This window comes from Malus sylvestris, chromosome 16 (genome assembly GCF_916048215.2).
Source record: "Malus sylvestris chromosome 16, drMalSylv7.2, whole genome shotgun sequence".
In the NCBI taxonomy this organism is placed as follows: Eukaryota; Viridiplantae; Streptophyta; class Magnoliopsida; order Rosales; family Rosaceae; genus Malus; species Malus sylvestris.
The window spans coordinates 12,849,269-12,863,044 of record NC_062275.1 but is presented as its reverse complement, the minus strand read 5'-3'; the positions used below and the strand labels follow the sequence as shown (position 1 = coordinate 12,863,044).

General features: G+C 40.9%; 2 long non-coding RNA genes across 3 annotated transcripts in view; both read left to right on the top strand.

Annotated features, from left to right (window-relative positions):
* The window catches only part of LOC126608366 (uncharacterized), a 56,247-nt gene extending 42,983 nt beyond the window's left edge, over positions 1 to 13,264 (top strand). The window contains exon 12 of the long non-coding RNA XR_007617836.1: positions 12,685 to 13,264. This is a non-coding gene — a long non-coding RNA (uncharacterized LOC126608366). The remainder of the gene's footprint in view (positions 1 to 12,684) is intronic.
* Positions 9,605 to 12,476, top strand: LOC126608369 (uncharacterized). 2 transcript variants are annotated; one of them, XR_007617844.1, is made up of 4 exons: positions 9,605 to 9,958; positions 10,045 to 10,115; positions 10,359 to 10,445; positions 11,022 to 12,476. It is a non-coding gene; the product is annotated as an uncharacterized LOC126608369 (long non-coding RNA). The 2 variants fall into 2 exon arrangements; XR_007617843.1 differs by lacking the exon at positions 11,022 to 12,476 and having other exon boundaries at positions 10,359 to 11,008.
* Positions 13,265 to 13,776: the final 512 nt, after the last annotated feature.

The following is a 13,776-nucleotide window of genomic DNA, read 5'->3' as shown; positions in this document are numbered from 1 at the left end:
TATTAATTTAATTTTTTTTATGCTATGTCATTAAACATGTGGCCCTGCTTTTGCTACGTCAATAGTTAACAGACAGAATTTTTAACGAAGGTATGACATGAATTCGTAAATTGAGGTATGACATATTAAAGCTTAAAACATGAGGTATGAAATTGTAATGCTACCCACAGTTGAGGTAGTTGTGTGTAATTTACCCTAATAAATATTATATTTTTATATTAAAAATAAAAACGGTTCGATTTCAGGTAGAGGTTTGGGGCGGTACTCCAATAACCATAACCGAATCTGAGGCCAACAAATTTACCCGATAGTTACCTATAACCGTAAAATACCTTAAATTTAATCTCTGAAATCGAACATTTTGGATTGTTTACATGAAGGGATCAGGTTTGACGGGTTAAATTGTCATCTCTAGACAACCCTTTCAAGTTCATCCAACCTACCCATATCACACTGTCCAATGATACTAAATTAGCCATTAAAGAGGCCATTTTCTCACCCCGCTTCGAAAGAACATTGTTAAGCTTTAAGGATATTTGAGAGAATAACTATCATGTCGAAACTACTGAAGAGAATGGTTTGGAATATCTTTGTATCACTTCATACGAATATGGCCATAAGCGTACCTCCCGAATGGATTGTATATTATAACCATACAAGCTGTGGAGGCCCACCATGTGGCCGGCTAGAAGTCTAAGTTTCAGAGCACTTTCTTGCTTTGGCCCGATCGTTTGGGATCTCCAGGAGAGATATGATGTGCAATATCCTCAAAACATCACACTGGCATCCTCTTACCAGAAGTTTGAAACTCGTCCTTGAACATGCATCATGTCAAGCTTGCTCTTTGGGGAAATTGTTAACTGAACCCTCAAATACAAAGATTACCCATGACTGCTCAAAGTTTCTTCAGCAGATTCAAGGGAATATTTGTGGACCTATTTAACCAACATGCAGACCATTTAAATATTCCGGATAAAGGAAGAGGGGGAGGGCGTCAGGTAGTCGACAGCCGGCACTCCATGATCACGTCGAATCCTTATGAATATGAATCCAGAACGAAATCGCGCTAAAGCTAGGGCGTCACCCGTAAGTGGCGCGCTGTGTGGCCTGAGCACAGTGATAAGTGAGCAAGGGTCGCTGTATCTCCATCGGCACCCGGATACAGTGTTAAATGAGCAAGGGGGCTATAGAAACTTCTTTTCGAACGACTCCACTCAAAGTTGTTTGGGAGCATATGCTCCTATCAACTTTACACGGGACACACAAAAGAAGTACTTTGATCCTATTAGACGGGGAAGGGTGAAGAAGCTAGGACAGAAGGGTAGAGTTCAAGAGAGCAAAATGCGTTTAGGAACGTGGAATATAGGAACCTTGACGCGAAAATCTATGGAAGTAGTAGAAGTTATGGTGAGGAGAAGGATAAATATTATGTGCCTACAAGAAACTAAGTGGGTTGGTCGTAAGGCAAAGGATCTAGAAAACTCAGGGTTTAAACTATGGTATTCGGGCACAAATAGAACGAGAAACGGTGTTGGCATCATCGTGGACAAGACCTTGACACAAGATGTTGTAGATGTCAAGAGGGTAGGAGACAGAATCATGGCAATCAAGATTGTAATAGGACAAGAACTTATCAATGTGATTAGTGCGTACGCACCTCAAGTAGGGTTGGATACGAGTTCGAAGGAGAAATTTTGGGAAGACCTTGGAGACTTGGTGCAAGGAATTGCTCAGACGGAGAAGTTATTTATAGGAGGAGATTTAAATGGACACGTGGGCAGGGAGACAGGCAACTATGGAGGTTTTCATGGTGGCCATGGTTTTGGGGAGAGAAACGAGGATGGGGAAGCTATCTTGGATTTTGCAATGGCATATGATCTCTTCTTAGCCAACACCTTCTTTAAGAAGAGAGAAGAACATGTGATCACCTACAAGAGTGGGTCGTCAAAAACACAAATAGATTTTCTTCTAATGAGGAAAGAGGATCGTATAACTTGTAAGGATTGCAAAGTTATACCAGGAGAGAGCGTGACTAATCAACATCGCTTGTTGGTGATGGATGTACATATCAAAAGAGTGAGAAAAAAGAACAAGACTTGGAAGTGCCCAAGGACTAGATGGTGGAATCTAAAAGAAGAAAAACAAGTCATTTTCAAAGAGAAAGTAATCACCCAGTGTGTGTGGGATAGAGAGGGGGAAGCTAACCAAATGTGGGATTCCATGGCTAGTTGTATCCGAAAAGTAGCAAAAGAGGTATTAGGAGAGTCCAAGGGCTTTGCCCCACACCAAAAGGAATCTTGGTGGTGGAATGAGGAGGTACAAGCAAAGGTGAAGGCTAAGAAGGAATGTTGTAAAGCCTTATACAAGGATAGGACCGATGAAAATGGTGAAAGGTATAGAAAGGCGAAGAAAGCTGTGAGAGAAGCTAAGTTAGCGGCTTATGACGATATGTATAAGCGACTAGATACCAAAGAAGGAGAGTTGGATATCTATAAACTAGCTAGAGCAAGGGAAAAGAAGACAAATGACCTAAACCAAGTGAGGTGCATCAAGGATGAGGATGGAAAGGTTCTTGCTACAGAGAACGCGGTTAAAGACAGATGGAAAGGTTATTTTCATAATCTTTTCAATGAAGGACATGAAAGGAGTGCTTCTTTAGGGGAGTTGAGTAACTCAGAAGAGTGTAGAAACTACTCTTTTTATCGTAGAATCCGGAAGGAAGAAGTGGGTGTAGCTTTGAAGAAGATGAAGCTTAGAAAAGCAGTAGGCCCAGACGATATACCAATCGAAGTGTGGAAAGTTTTGGGAGAGACAGGTATAACATGGCTCACTGACCTTTTCAATAGGATTTTGAAAACGAAGAAGATGCCGAATGAGTGGCGAATGAGCACTTTGGTGCCTATCTACAAGAATAAGGGCGATGTACAAAATTGCATGAACTATAGGGGAATTAAGCTAATGAGTCATACAATGAAGCTCTGGGAGAGAGTCATTGAGCATAGATTGAGGCAAGAGACACGGGTTTCAGACAACCAATTCGGGTTCATGCCAGGGCGCTCAACCATGGAGGCAATCTATCTCTTACGAAGATTGATGGAAAGATATAGAGATGGGAAAAAGGATTTACACATGGTCTTTATAGATTTGGAAAAAGCGTATGATAGGGTCCCAAGAGACATTCTTTGGAGGATTTTAGAGAAGAAAGGAGTACGAGTAGCATATATCCAAGCTATACAGGATATGTATGAAGGAGCAAAGACTGCCGTAAGAACTCATGAAGGACAAACCGAAAGCTTTCCCATAACTGTAGGATTACATCAAGGCTCATCCTTAAGTCCTTACCTTTTTGCGTTGGTAATGGATGAGTTAACAGGACATATTCAAGGTGATATTCCTTGGTGTATGCTTTTCGCAGACGATATAGTGTTGATAGATGAAACTCAGGAAGGGGTAAATGCAAAGCTTAACCTTTGGAGAGAAGTGTTGGAATCTAAAGGTCTTCGCCTAAGCCGATCAAAGACAGAATATATGGAGTGCAAGTTCAGTGCAAATGGAGGCCAAAACGAGTTAGGGGTGAGGATCGGAGATCAAGAAATACCAAAGAGCGACCGTTTTCGTTACCTATGATCTATCTTGCAAAAGAACGGAGAATTAGATGGAGATCTCAACCATAGAATACAAGCTGGATGGATGAAGTGGAAGAGTGCATCCGGCGTGTTGTGTGACCGTCGTATGCCACTGAAGCTCAAGGGAAAATTTTATAGGACGGCAATAAGGCCGGCGATGCTGTATGGCACAGAATGTTGGGCGGTGAAGCATCAACACGTACACAAAATGGGTGTAGCGAAGATGAGGATGCTTCGTTGGATGTGTGGGCACACGAGAAATGATAAGATTAGGAATGAGGATATCCGGGGTAAAGTAGGAGTAGCCGAAATTGAAGGAAAGATGAGAGAAAATCGGTTACGGTGGTTTGGACATGTGCAAAGAAGGCCTACTGACGCTCCGATTAGAAGATGCGACTATGGGACAGAGGTTCAGGGCCGAAGGGGCAGAGGAAGACCTAGGAAAACTTTGGAAGAGACCCTAAGAAAAGACTTAGAGTACTTGGATCTAACGGAGGACATGACACAGGACAGAACACAATGGCGTTCTAAGATTCATATAGCCGATCCCACTCAGTGACTTGGATTTTCCAAGTCTCCAACCGAGAAGTTTTCCTCACTCGGGAAATTAAGGGAACACTACCTCAACCTATATGCTCCACTCACAAAGCTTCAACATACAAGCTTCAACAAAAGAAAATTCAAAGAACTTAGCGACGAATGCTTTGGTGTATTTAACACAATACGTTGAAATGAAGGAAAGCTTATTTATTGATATTCCCGATAAGTTACAAATATGTACATATACTTGAGTCAAAATAAACAAACAAGAGGGAGCCTTCACAAAGGTTGCTTAGGAGAAGTCTCAGCAGTCGGTAGAGCCCCAGAAAGAGAAGGCACCGGAGGGGGATCATTCGGAGCCTCAGTACTGGACAAAACCCTAGAAGGAGGAGGCATCAGAGATTGATCATTTGGAGCCTCATTACACGGTACAGCCCCAGAAGACGAAGGCAATAAATGCCTTTGGAACAAACCCACAAATCTCTGATGATCAAGTAAAACCTGACCATCAGATTCATTCATCTGGTCAAGCTTCCTCTTCATGTTTGTAGCATAGTCATGCGCGAGCTGGTGCAACTGTTTATTCTCATGCTTGAGCCCTCTAATCTCCTGTTTGAGACTCATCACTTCAGCCGCCAATGATTCAACTTGGCGGGTTCGAGCAAATAGGCGTTGGGCCATATTAGACACAGAACCTGCACACTGAACACTGAGAGCCAGAGAATCCTTAACAGACAACTCATCAGACCGTTTGGAAAGTAGTCTGTTATCTTTGGGAGAGAAGGTTCCTAGCCACTACCGCAGCGGTCATATCATTCTTCATCACGGAATCCCCAACGGTAAGAGGACCAGTAGGGGAGACGAATGATGGGCGCCATATGTTGTCTGGAGAAGGCGGGGCTGCCTCTTCAACAAGGTTCAAGTCAAAACGACGGTCGGAGGGGCCAGACATTTTCAAAGGTGTTGAAGAGAGAAGAGGTCGGACAAATCAAGATCTTAGAAGTGCAAGAATGGAGCTTCTACTGATGGATATTCAAGTGTGCTTTGGAACTTAATGTCAGCCCCTATAAAAATCTGCACTTGACGAAGCTTCAGAAATCGAAGAGGCGCCTGCTCAGAAATCGAAGAGGCGTTTGCTTTCTCAAAAGCTGGGCTGCTCAGAGACCACGAGGGTCGATCTCAGAAATCGAAGAAGTGTTTGCTTTCTCAAAAGCTGGGCTGCTCAAAGACCACAAAGGCCGATCTCAGAAATCGAAGAGGCTTGCTTTCTCAAAAGCTGGGCTGCTCAGAGACCACGAGGGCCGATTTCAGAAATCGAAGAGGCACCTACTTTTCCAGCCTTGTCAGCACCTGTCACACGCACACTCAGCTTTGCGGAAATTATGGGCATTCTGTTGAAGATTTTTGGCGAAGTAGAAAGCACATGAATCGTACTGTTCAATCACCTACTTCCCACACGCAACAGTAGCTCATGGGTACCACAGATAACTTTGCCAAAGTTCTCTGACAAAGTTGAGACACGTGAAGCTTGCAGCTCCCACTACATCGCTCTGACCAAGAAGGGTAAAAGAATTGCAAAGAAACAACACTAACAAAGTTTAGACACATAAATTTTGAAGGTCTAGCTACCATATTATTACCCACAAGGGTAAAGGAACAGTACCACTGCTGGATAATTGGAAAGTCCCGGTGTGTCAACCTATGTGCTTCGTGGCAAGGTAGACTAGCAAACATGCCCAACCTTTACTCACATTCGAGAAAACACTCCTAACATGATTGCTTGCTCCAAAATCGAAGAGGCACCGCCCTCCGAATCTCGAGAGCCAGACTCCCAATATGATTACTTTCTCAAAAATCGAAGAGAGGGTAAAGGAACAGTACCACTGCTGGATAATTGGAAAGTCCCTGTGTGTCAACCTTTGTGCTTCGTGGCAAGGTAGACTAGCAAACATGCCCAACCTTTACTCACATTCGAGAAAACACTCCCAACAAGATTGCTTGCTCCAAAATCGAAGAGGCACCGCCCTCCGAATCTCGAGAGCCAGACTCCCAACATGATTACTTTCTCAAAATCGAAGAGAGGGTAAAGGAACAGTACCACTGCTGGATAATTGGAAAGTCCCTGTGTGTCAACCTCTGTGCTTCGTGGCAAGGTAGACTAGCAAACATGCCCAACCTTTACTCACATTCGAGAAAACACTCCCAACAAGATTGCTTGCTCCAAAATCGAAGAGGCACGGCCCTCCGAATCTCGAGAGCCAGACTCCCAACATGATTACTTTCTCAAAAATTGAAGAGACACCACTCTCTGAATCTCGAGAGCCAGACCCCCAGCAGGATTGCTTTCTCAAAAATCGAAGAGGCATCGTTCTCCGAATCTCGAGAGCTAGACCCCCGACAGGTCTGTAATCTTCACACGCAACATCAGCTTTCCAGATACCACAAACCACTTTTTCAAAGTGCTCTGACAGAGTTAAAACATGTGAAGCTGGCAGCTCCCACTACCGTGCTATAACCAAGCAGGGTAAAGGAATAGCATTATTACTTGATGTTAGGGAGACTCCTATATATGTCGACTTCCATCCCTAACGGACAGGCAGACCTGCAAAAATGCTCAACCTTTTCTCTTATCTGAGAGGGCACTCCCAACAAAGCCTTTCGAAATATTCAGCTTTCTTTCCCCCCGATAATACCTCTGTAAACAAGCTATAGTAGAGCAAGAATATCTCATATCATCAGGGTTAAAAGCAAGAGTATCCCATATCATGCTTTTTCCCTGTCTTTTCCTTTGGCCTTTTTCTTACCTGCAAGACAAGGAGAAAGAGAGCAATCAGTCAGCACTTGGAATCAAGCTTCCAGCTAGGAACTGACTGCCTGGAACCCCTTACCTGATTACTTACCTGGCATTGCTCTCGAGTACTCATCTTCAACATCTTATGCTTCCAGGGAAGATACCGCATCTGCCTGAGGAACAGATAGGGCAAGTGAGAAGGATACAAGGAAGCATGTGGAGACAAGCGTAACAGCACACGTGCCGATACATCCACTACTCTATCAAAAGCAAAAGTATCCCATATCAGCAGGGTCGAACGTACTCTAGATTTGATGGACTTGTTTTGACCCTCAAATTCTTCAGTCGGCCTTATACTCTGGAGGAAACCAGAAAACCCTCCAGCCCAGTTCAAGAATAAGCCTGTGGAAAGTTACTTCTTCAAAAACAAAAGTATCCCATATCATCTCTCCTCATTTTTCTTCTCTTTATCCTTCATGCTGCCTGCAAGATAGGGAGAATGTGAACAATCATCCGGAGCTCTGATTGCTTACCTTGTCTGTCACCTCTTTCAGCAGATCCCCCAGCTCGGCGACTTGGGGGACTCCTACTACATGGTTTGTATCTCGCTTGACCAAGCATGAAACTACAAGTAAGCTTCAAGTGAAATTGATACATTACCTTGTGCATCTCCACCAGTTACAGATACCACCCCTGGATGGAGGAAGAGTACTTCCAGAGAAGATGCCACATCTACCTATGAGACAGATAAGGCAAGTCAAGACGATACCACACTCCGGTACTTAGAAGTTTTGTGGCTACGAGATCATTCTCCCACAATATTTCCTAATGTCATTTGTACTAAATCATTCACTTGTACTCACTTAAGGAGAGCTTGAACCTATGTACTTGTGTAAACCCTTCACAATTAATGAGAACTCCTCTATTCTGTGGACGTAGCCAATCTGGGTGAACCACGTACATCTTGTGTTTGCTTTCCTATCTCTATCCATTTATATACTTATCCACACTAATGACCGGAGCAATCTAGCGAAGATCACAAAAAGTGACCGTTTTCGCTACCTAGGATCTATCTTGCAAGAGAACAGAGAATTAGATGGAGATCTCAACCATAGAATACAAGCTGGATGGATGAAGTGTAAGAGTGCATCCGGCGTGTTGTGTGACCGTCGTAGGCCACTGAAGCTCAAGGAAAATTTTATAGGACGGCAATAAGGCCAGCGATGTTGTATGGCACAGAATGTTGGGCGGTGAAGCATCAACGTACACAAAATGGGTGTAGCGGAGATAAGGATGCTTCGTGGGATGTATGGGCACACGAGAAAGGATAAGATTGGGAATTAGGATATCCGAGGTAAAGTAGGAGTAGACAAAATTGAAGGAAATATGAGAGAAAATCGGTTCCGGTGGTTTGGACATGTGCAAAGAAGGTCTACTGACGCTCCGGTTCGAAAATGTGACTACGGGACAGAGGTTCGGGGCCGAAGGAGTAGAGGAAGACCTAGGAAAACTTTGGAAGAGACTCTAAGAAAAGACTTGAGTACTTGGATCTAACGGAAGACATGACACAAATGAGCGCAATGGCGTTCTAGGATTCATATAGCCGACCCCACTTAGTGGGAAAAGGCTTTGTTGTTGTTGTTGGTTGATACATTGACACATTGGTCACATGTTTTCCTACTGTCTACACACAATGTTGCATTTGCGAAACTCTATCACAAATTATTAAGCTTAGGGCTCACCAACCTGATTATCTGATTATGTCAATTCGACTGGATAATGATGGGGAATTTACGTCGTAGACCTTCGACGATTATTGAACGTCAATTGGGATTAAAGTTAAACATCTTGTACTTTATGTTCACACCAAAAATGACTAGCATAAGCATCCATAAAGTGCCTTCAATTGATTGCTCGGAGCTTGATCATGTGCACCAAGTTTCTGGTCTGATTGGGGCTATGCAATTTTGCACATAGTTATGTTGGTCTGTCTGAGGTACACTGCCACCCAATCCTTTCACCATTATAGTTAGTTACTGGTATAAGCTTAACATCTCGCACTTACGCATGTTTGAGTCTGCAATTTATGTTCCAATAACGCTACGTACCAAAATGGGTCCTCCAAGTAGAATGAAAATCTGTGTTAGTTATGAATCACTGTGTATAGCCCTTGACAGTCAATCTTTTTATCACACAATTTGCGAATTGTCACATAGATGAGACAGTCTTCCTGTCGAAGAGGTAAGAACATTAACGTTCCTGAAGAAAGTGTCGAATTGTCGTGGATTACCCCCACTATGTCTCATTTATATCGCCGCACTACACAATATGAAACTAAAGTGCGTCGTATTTTGGATCTATAGAGCATTGCTCAAAGCATGCCTGATGCTTGTACTAATATAGCGAAAGTGTCGAGATCACATATACCAACTGTAACCGCACATGCAGGGATAAACGTACCTCACGTATGTCGAAACATCACCTTTGAATGACAAGCCACTTTGGAAAGACGGTTGGCCACATCTGCTGCACAGCCCAATACAATGGCAATCTACTTTTACCTTAAAGTGTAGCAAACCTGTAGGGATTATTTTTGGCTCCACATAAACGTCTTAGGAGAGACGAATTGGCTTCTCAAGAATCATAAGATTTCGATCCATTCTGCTAGCTTGGATGAGGTTTGTGTAAAACTCTAGAAATATATATCTATTTATATGAAGCTTGAAAAGATTTAGATGGATTAAAATGGGTTGTGTGTCAAGTTTTTATTGGGTAAAAAAAAATAATGAGACAAAACGAATGGAGAGCACGTGAGTTCAAGAAGATTCTTTCATCTTCTTGTTTTCGGTGGATAGTTTCCAAAAGACCAGAAAAGAAGAAAAAATAGCCATGGTTCTTCTTTAGGTATTAAAAGAAGAAAATTCATAGGTTGATCCCTAGACAACCGATTTGCAATTTGTTTTCGCCTATGTGATCACAACATTGAGCTCTACAAACGAAGGTAAGAATTCAGAGCTCATTTATAGATTCGAAAATTTTATTAATTGGGGATTTCATGTTAATAAGTTTTAAAATTCATGTTTGAAGTGTTGCATGGTTGAATTGAGAGTTTTGGAAGTCTTAAGGCTAGTCGAAGAGCAATATTGAAGAAGATAGAGGTAAAATTTTAGTTCATTTGGTGTTATGGGATTCAATTGTGCATTGGCTGTTAGATGGCATTTGCTATACGGCTAAAGCCATGAATGGATTTCGTGGAAAAGGCTAATTCAGCTGGGACTCAATATGAATAAATATTAGATTTGGTTATTTTGGGACATACATGCACTATGTTAGACATAATTGTGAAGCATTAGTATGTGTTGGTGCATGTGAAGTGTGTAATGATATGTTTTTTTTTCTAGATTAGGCATTCTCGTGGCTTAAGTGAGTTCAAATTATAAGAGTGAACACTTGTGGAAAGAGTTGGTACCTGAAGCTTGGAATACCAGGTAGGGGGGACTCACACCCTGGTTTGTGGTTTTCGGTATGTATTATGTATGTAAATATTGATGCGTGCAAACTATGCGTTGGATTTTTTGGTTGCTAGGAACAAGAGTTTTGATTTTTCTAGCATGTGATTTATGTTATTTTATATTGTACTGACAATCTGAGAGTGAGGGGGGCTGCGTGACTGCCATGGGCTTCGATCCCCTAAACCTCTGGAGGGTCCTATACAAATAGACTCATACCATTAACCGTAAGGGGAGGGTACTTGTGTCTATGTGGTATAGGTTGTAAGTGGACACTCTCATTACCCTATCTTTTGTTGGTATTATTTGAGAATATTTTTTTAGGTATGGGTAGTTGGCTGCCTGTTTGGTTGTCAGGACAAAAAGAATTTAAGGATCCCACTATAGTTAACTTGTATGAGAATGAAATAAATTTTAACTCAAGCCAAAGGTTTTTGTTGTGCAAATTGTTTCCTTTATACGTAGTATAAAGGTATATCTAGTTTCAAACCTAGCTAGGGTGCCTCTCGAGGGGGTGCAAATGATTGAATGTGATGCTCACCCCTACAATTTCAGATGTTGTGCGATATTTAATGGAAGAGTTGGACTAAGTTGTGTGGTTGTAGCTTGTCAACCTTAAAGCTTTCGAGTTAGAAAATCATCTTTTGAAATGTAAATATTGATTTTCTGGTTTCAGTAAAAAATGTCTATGTGTAGCCTTTTTTGCTTATGTATATATTTATCTAAAACTTATTACTCCCTTGGCTTTTGTAAACTGAACTTTGGGGATTTCTTTTGTAAAAAGGTTGCTTATGAAATGGTTTGAATGTTATGGCTTTTGCTTGAACTCTGATATTTATTTTGTTAATAGTATTAGAGGCTTTGTGTATCTTAAAGATACAAGAGAATTGTCATGTTCTAAGGCGGAGTATGCAACTCTCATGCGTTTTTAAGTTTTGCGGCACTGTCACGATACATTTTGGATCGTGACTGTTTGGAATCGGAATGAGATAATAGTCAACGATACATTTACATATACAGTAGCTACTGGTATTATGCTGAGCAAAGACATTGAACTGTGTTTCGTTGATAAATGATGACGTAGAATAGATTGGTCAAACTAGAAAGAAGCAATCGGGGTCAAACTAGATGCACTTGCGAAATGCAAGGTGTTTGAGCACATAGTTCTTACACCTTCACATGTGAAACCCATTGGCTATAACTGGGTTTTCGTAAGGATGCATAATGAGAAGAATGAGATAGTGAGATATAAGGCACACTTCATGGCCCAAGGTTTCTCTCAACACTTTTAGATTGATTGCAAGGATACTTATTCCCCCATAATGGACGTTATAACGTTCTGTTACCTTATTAGTTTAATAGTTTATGAAATACTGAATATGCAGCTCATATATGCAGCAAGCGCGTATCTCTATGGAAAGCTTGATATAGAAATATATATGAAATTTCTCGAAGGACTCAGATTGACTGGATCAAATAATTCTAGAACACAGAACACTTTCTCAATTAGATTGAGGTGTTCACTCTACGGATTGAAACAATCTGAGCATATTTGGTATAACAGTCTTAGTGAGTATTTGATAGTCATGGATATATGAATAATGAATTATGCACATGCGTGTTTAATAAGTAGTCACATTCTAGATTTGTGATAGTTACAGTTTATGTCCATCATATAAATCTCATTGGGACTTCCGAAGAGCTTGACAAAACTGCTACCCTCTTAAAATCAGAATTTGAGATGAAAGATCTTAAGTAAACTCAATATTGTCTCGGCCTAGAGCTAGAGCATTGTTCAAATGGTATTTTGGTTCATCAATCTAACTACACCCATAACGTGTTGAGACACTTTAATGAGAATAAAGCAAAACCTTTGAGTACTCATACAATCATTTGTACACTAGATGCAAAACAAGATCCTTTCCATCCTAAAGATGATGAGGAAGAGGTTTTGGAGCTTGAAGTTCCATACTTGAGTGCAATTGGTGATTTATTGTACTTAGCTCAGTATATTAGACCAAACAGCTTCTTCGCTATTAATCTTTTGACAAGATAGCAACGCGTCTACATGTAGATAATGGATTGGTGTTAAAAGACATCTTTCGTTAACTCAAAGGTACTACAGATTTGGGCTTGTTCTATCCCTATGTATCCTTGATTGGAGCTGCTCCCCATGGCTCTCAAGTTGATTCTCACCTTGTTGGTTATGTTGATGCAGGTTATATATCTGACCTGCACAAGGCACGTTCTCAAACGGATTAGTCTTTATGGTTGGAGGCATTGCAATATCTTGGAGGTTAACCAAGAAAACCTTAGTTGCGACTTCTTTAAACCATGCTGAAATTATCACCCTACATGAATCTACGCATGAATGCTTCTGGCTGAGAGCCATTATGGAGCATATAGCCATTATGGAGCATATATATTCGAAGCATTAGTGGGCTTTCTTTTATTGTTGACGTCTCTACAACTTTATGAAGACAACACCGCCTGTATCGACCATATAAATAAATGGTACATCAAAGGAGACAACATCAAACATATTCCGACAAAATTCTTCACATTAGGAACAAAGAACATCAAAAGATTGGAGTCGAGCAAATCCATTCCCAGGACAACTTTGCTGACCTCTTTATGAAGTCACTGCCAAAGTCTACTTTTCAGAAGCATGTTCAATGAATTGGTATGTGTAAATTATTTGATTTGAATTGCTTGCAGTTCTCATTTGCAAGTTTTGTTAAATTCAGGGGAAGTATCCAAAAGTTTACTCACTTGATCATAATATACTTTTTTCCCTACGATTATGAGCATTTTTCCTTTGGCTTTTTCCTACCTAACGAGTTTTTAATTAGGTATCCATCTTGAGCTCGTCATACCCTTGTGTGCTTTCTACTTATTGAAGACGTTTTAGTTTTGACTTAATGCAAGTTCTCATTTTTCTTCTTAGACTATTAGTTTTTTATCTTACATGTGTTTAACATAGCGAGGTTTTGTGAGTTATAGTCTTTATGCATAAATTCTTCAATTTGTTTTGAGATTTGCATTCGCGCATTGTTGCGATGACTTGATCAATTGTTTTTACTTCATTATTGAAGATCTGATGCAATATTTGTTTAAGTATTTACACACTCAATGGAGAGTGTTCTAGTCCCAAATTAGTAAGGAGTGTGATTTTATAAATCCTTATGGGATTCCATAGTATCTTTAGATAGTTTTCTAGTTATAATGTATTACTTGAAAGGCAAGAAGTCTCCCTTCTTTACTAATATAAATAAAGGCACAATGAAAAATCATCACTACAAAATGACCA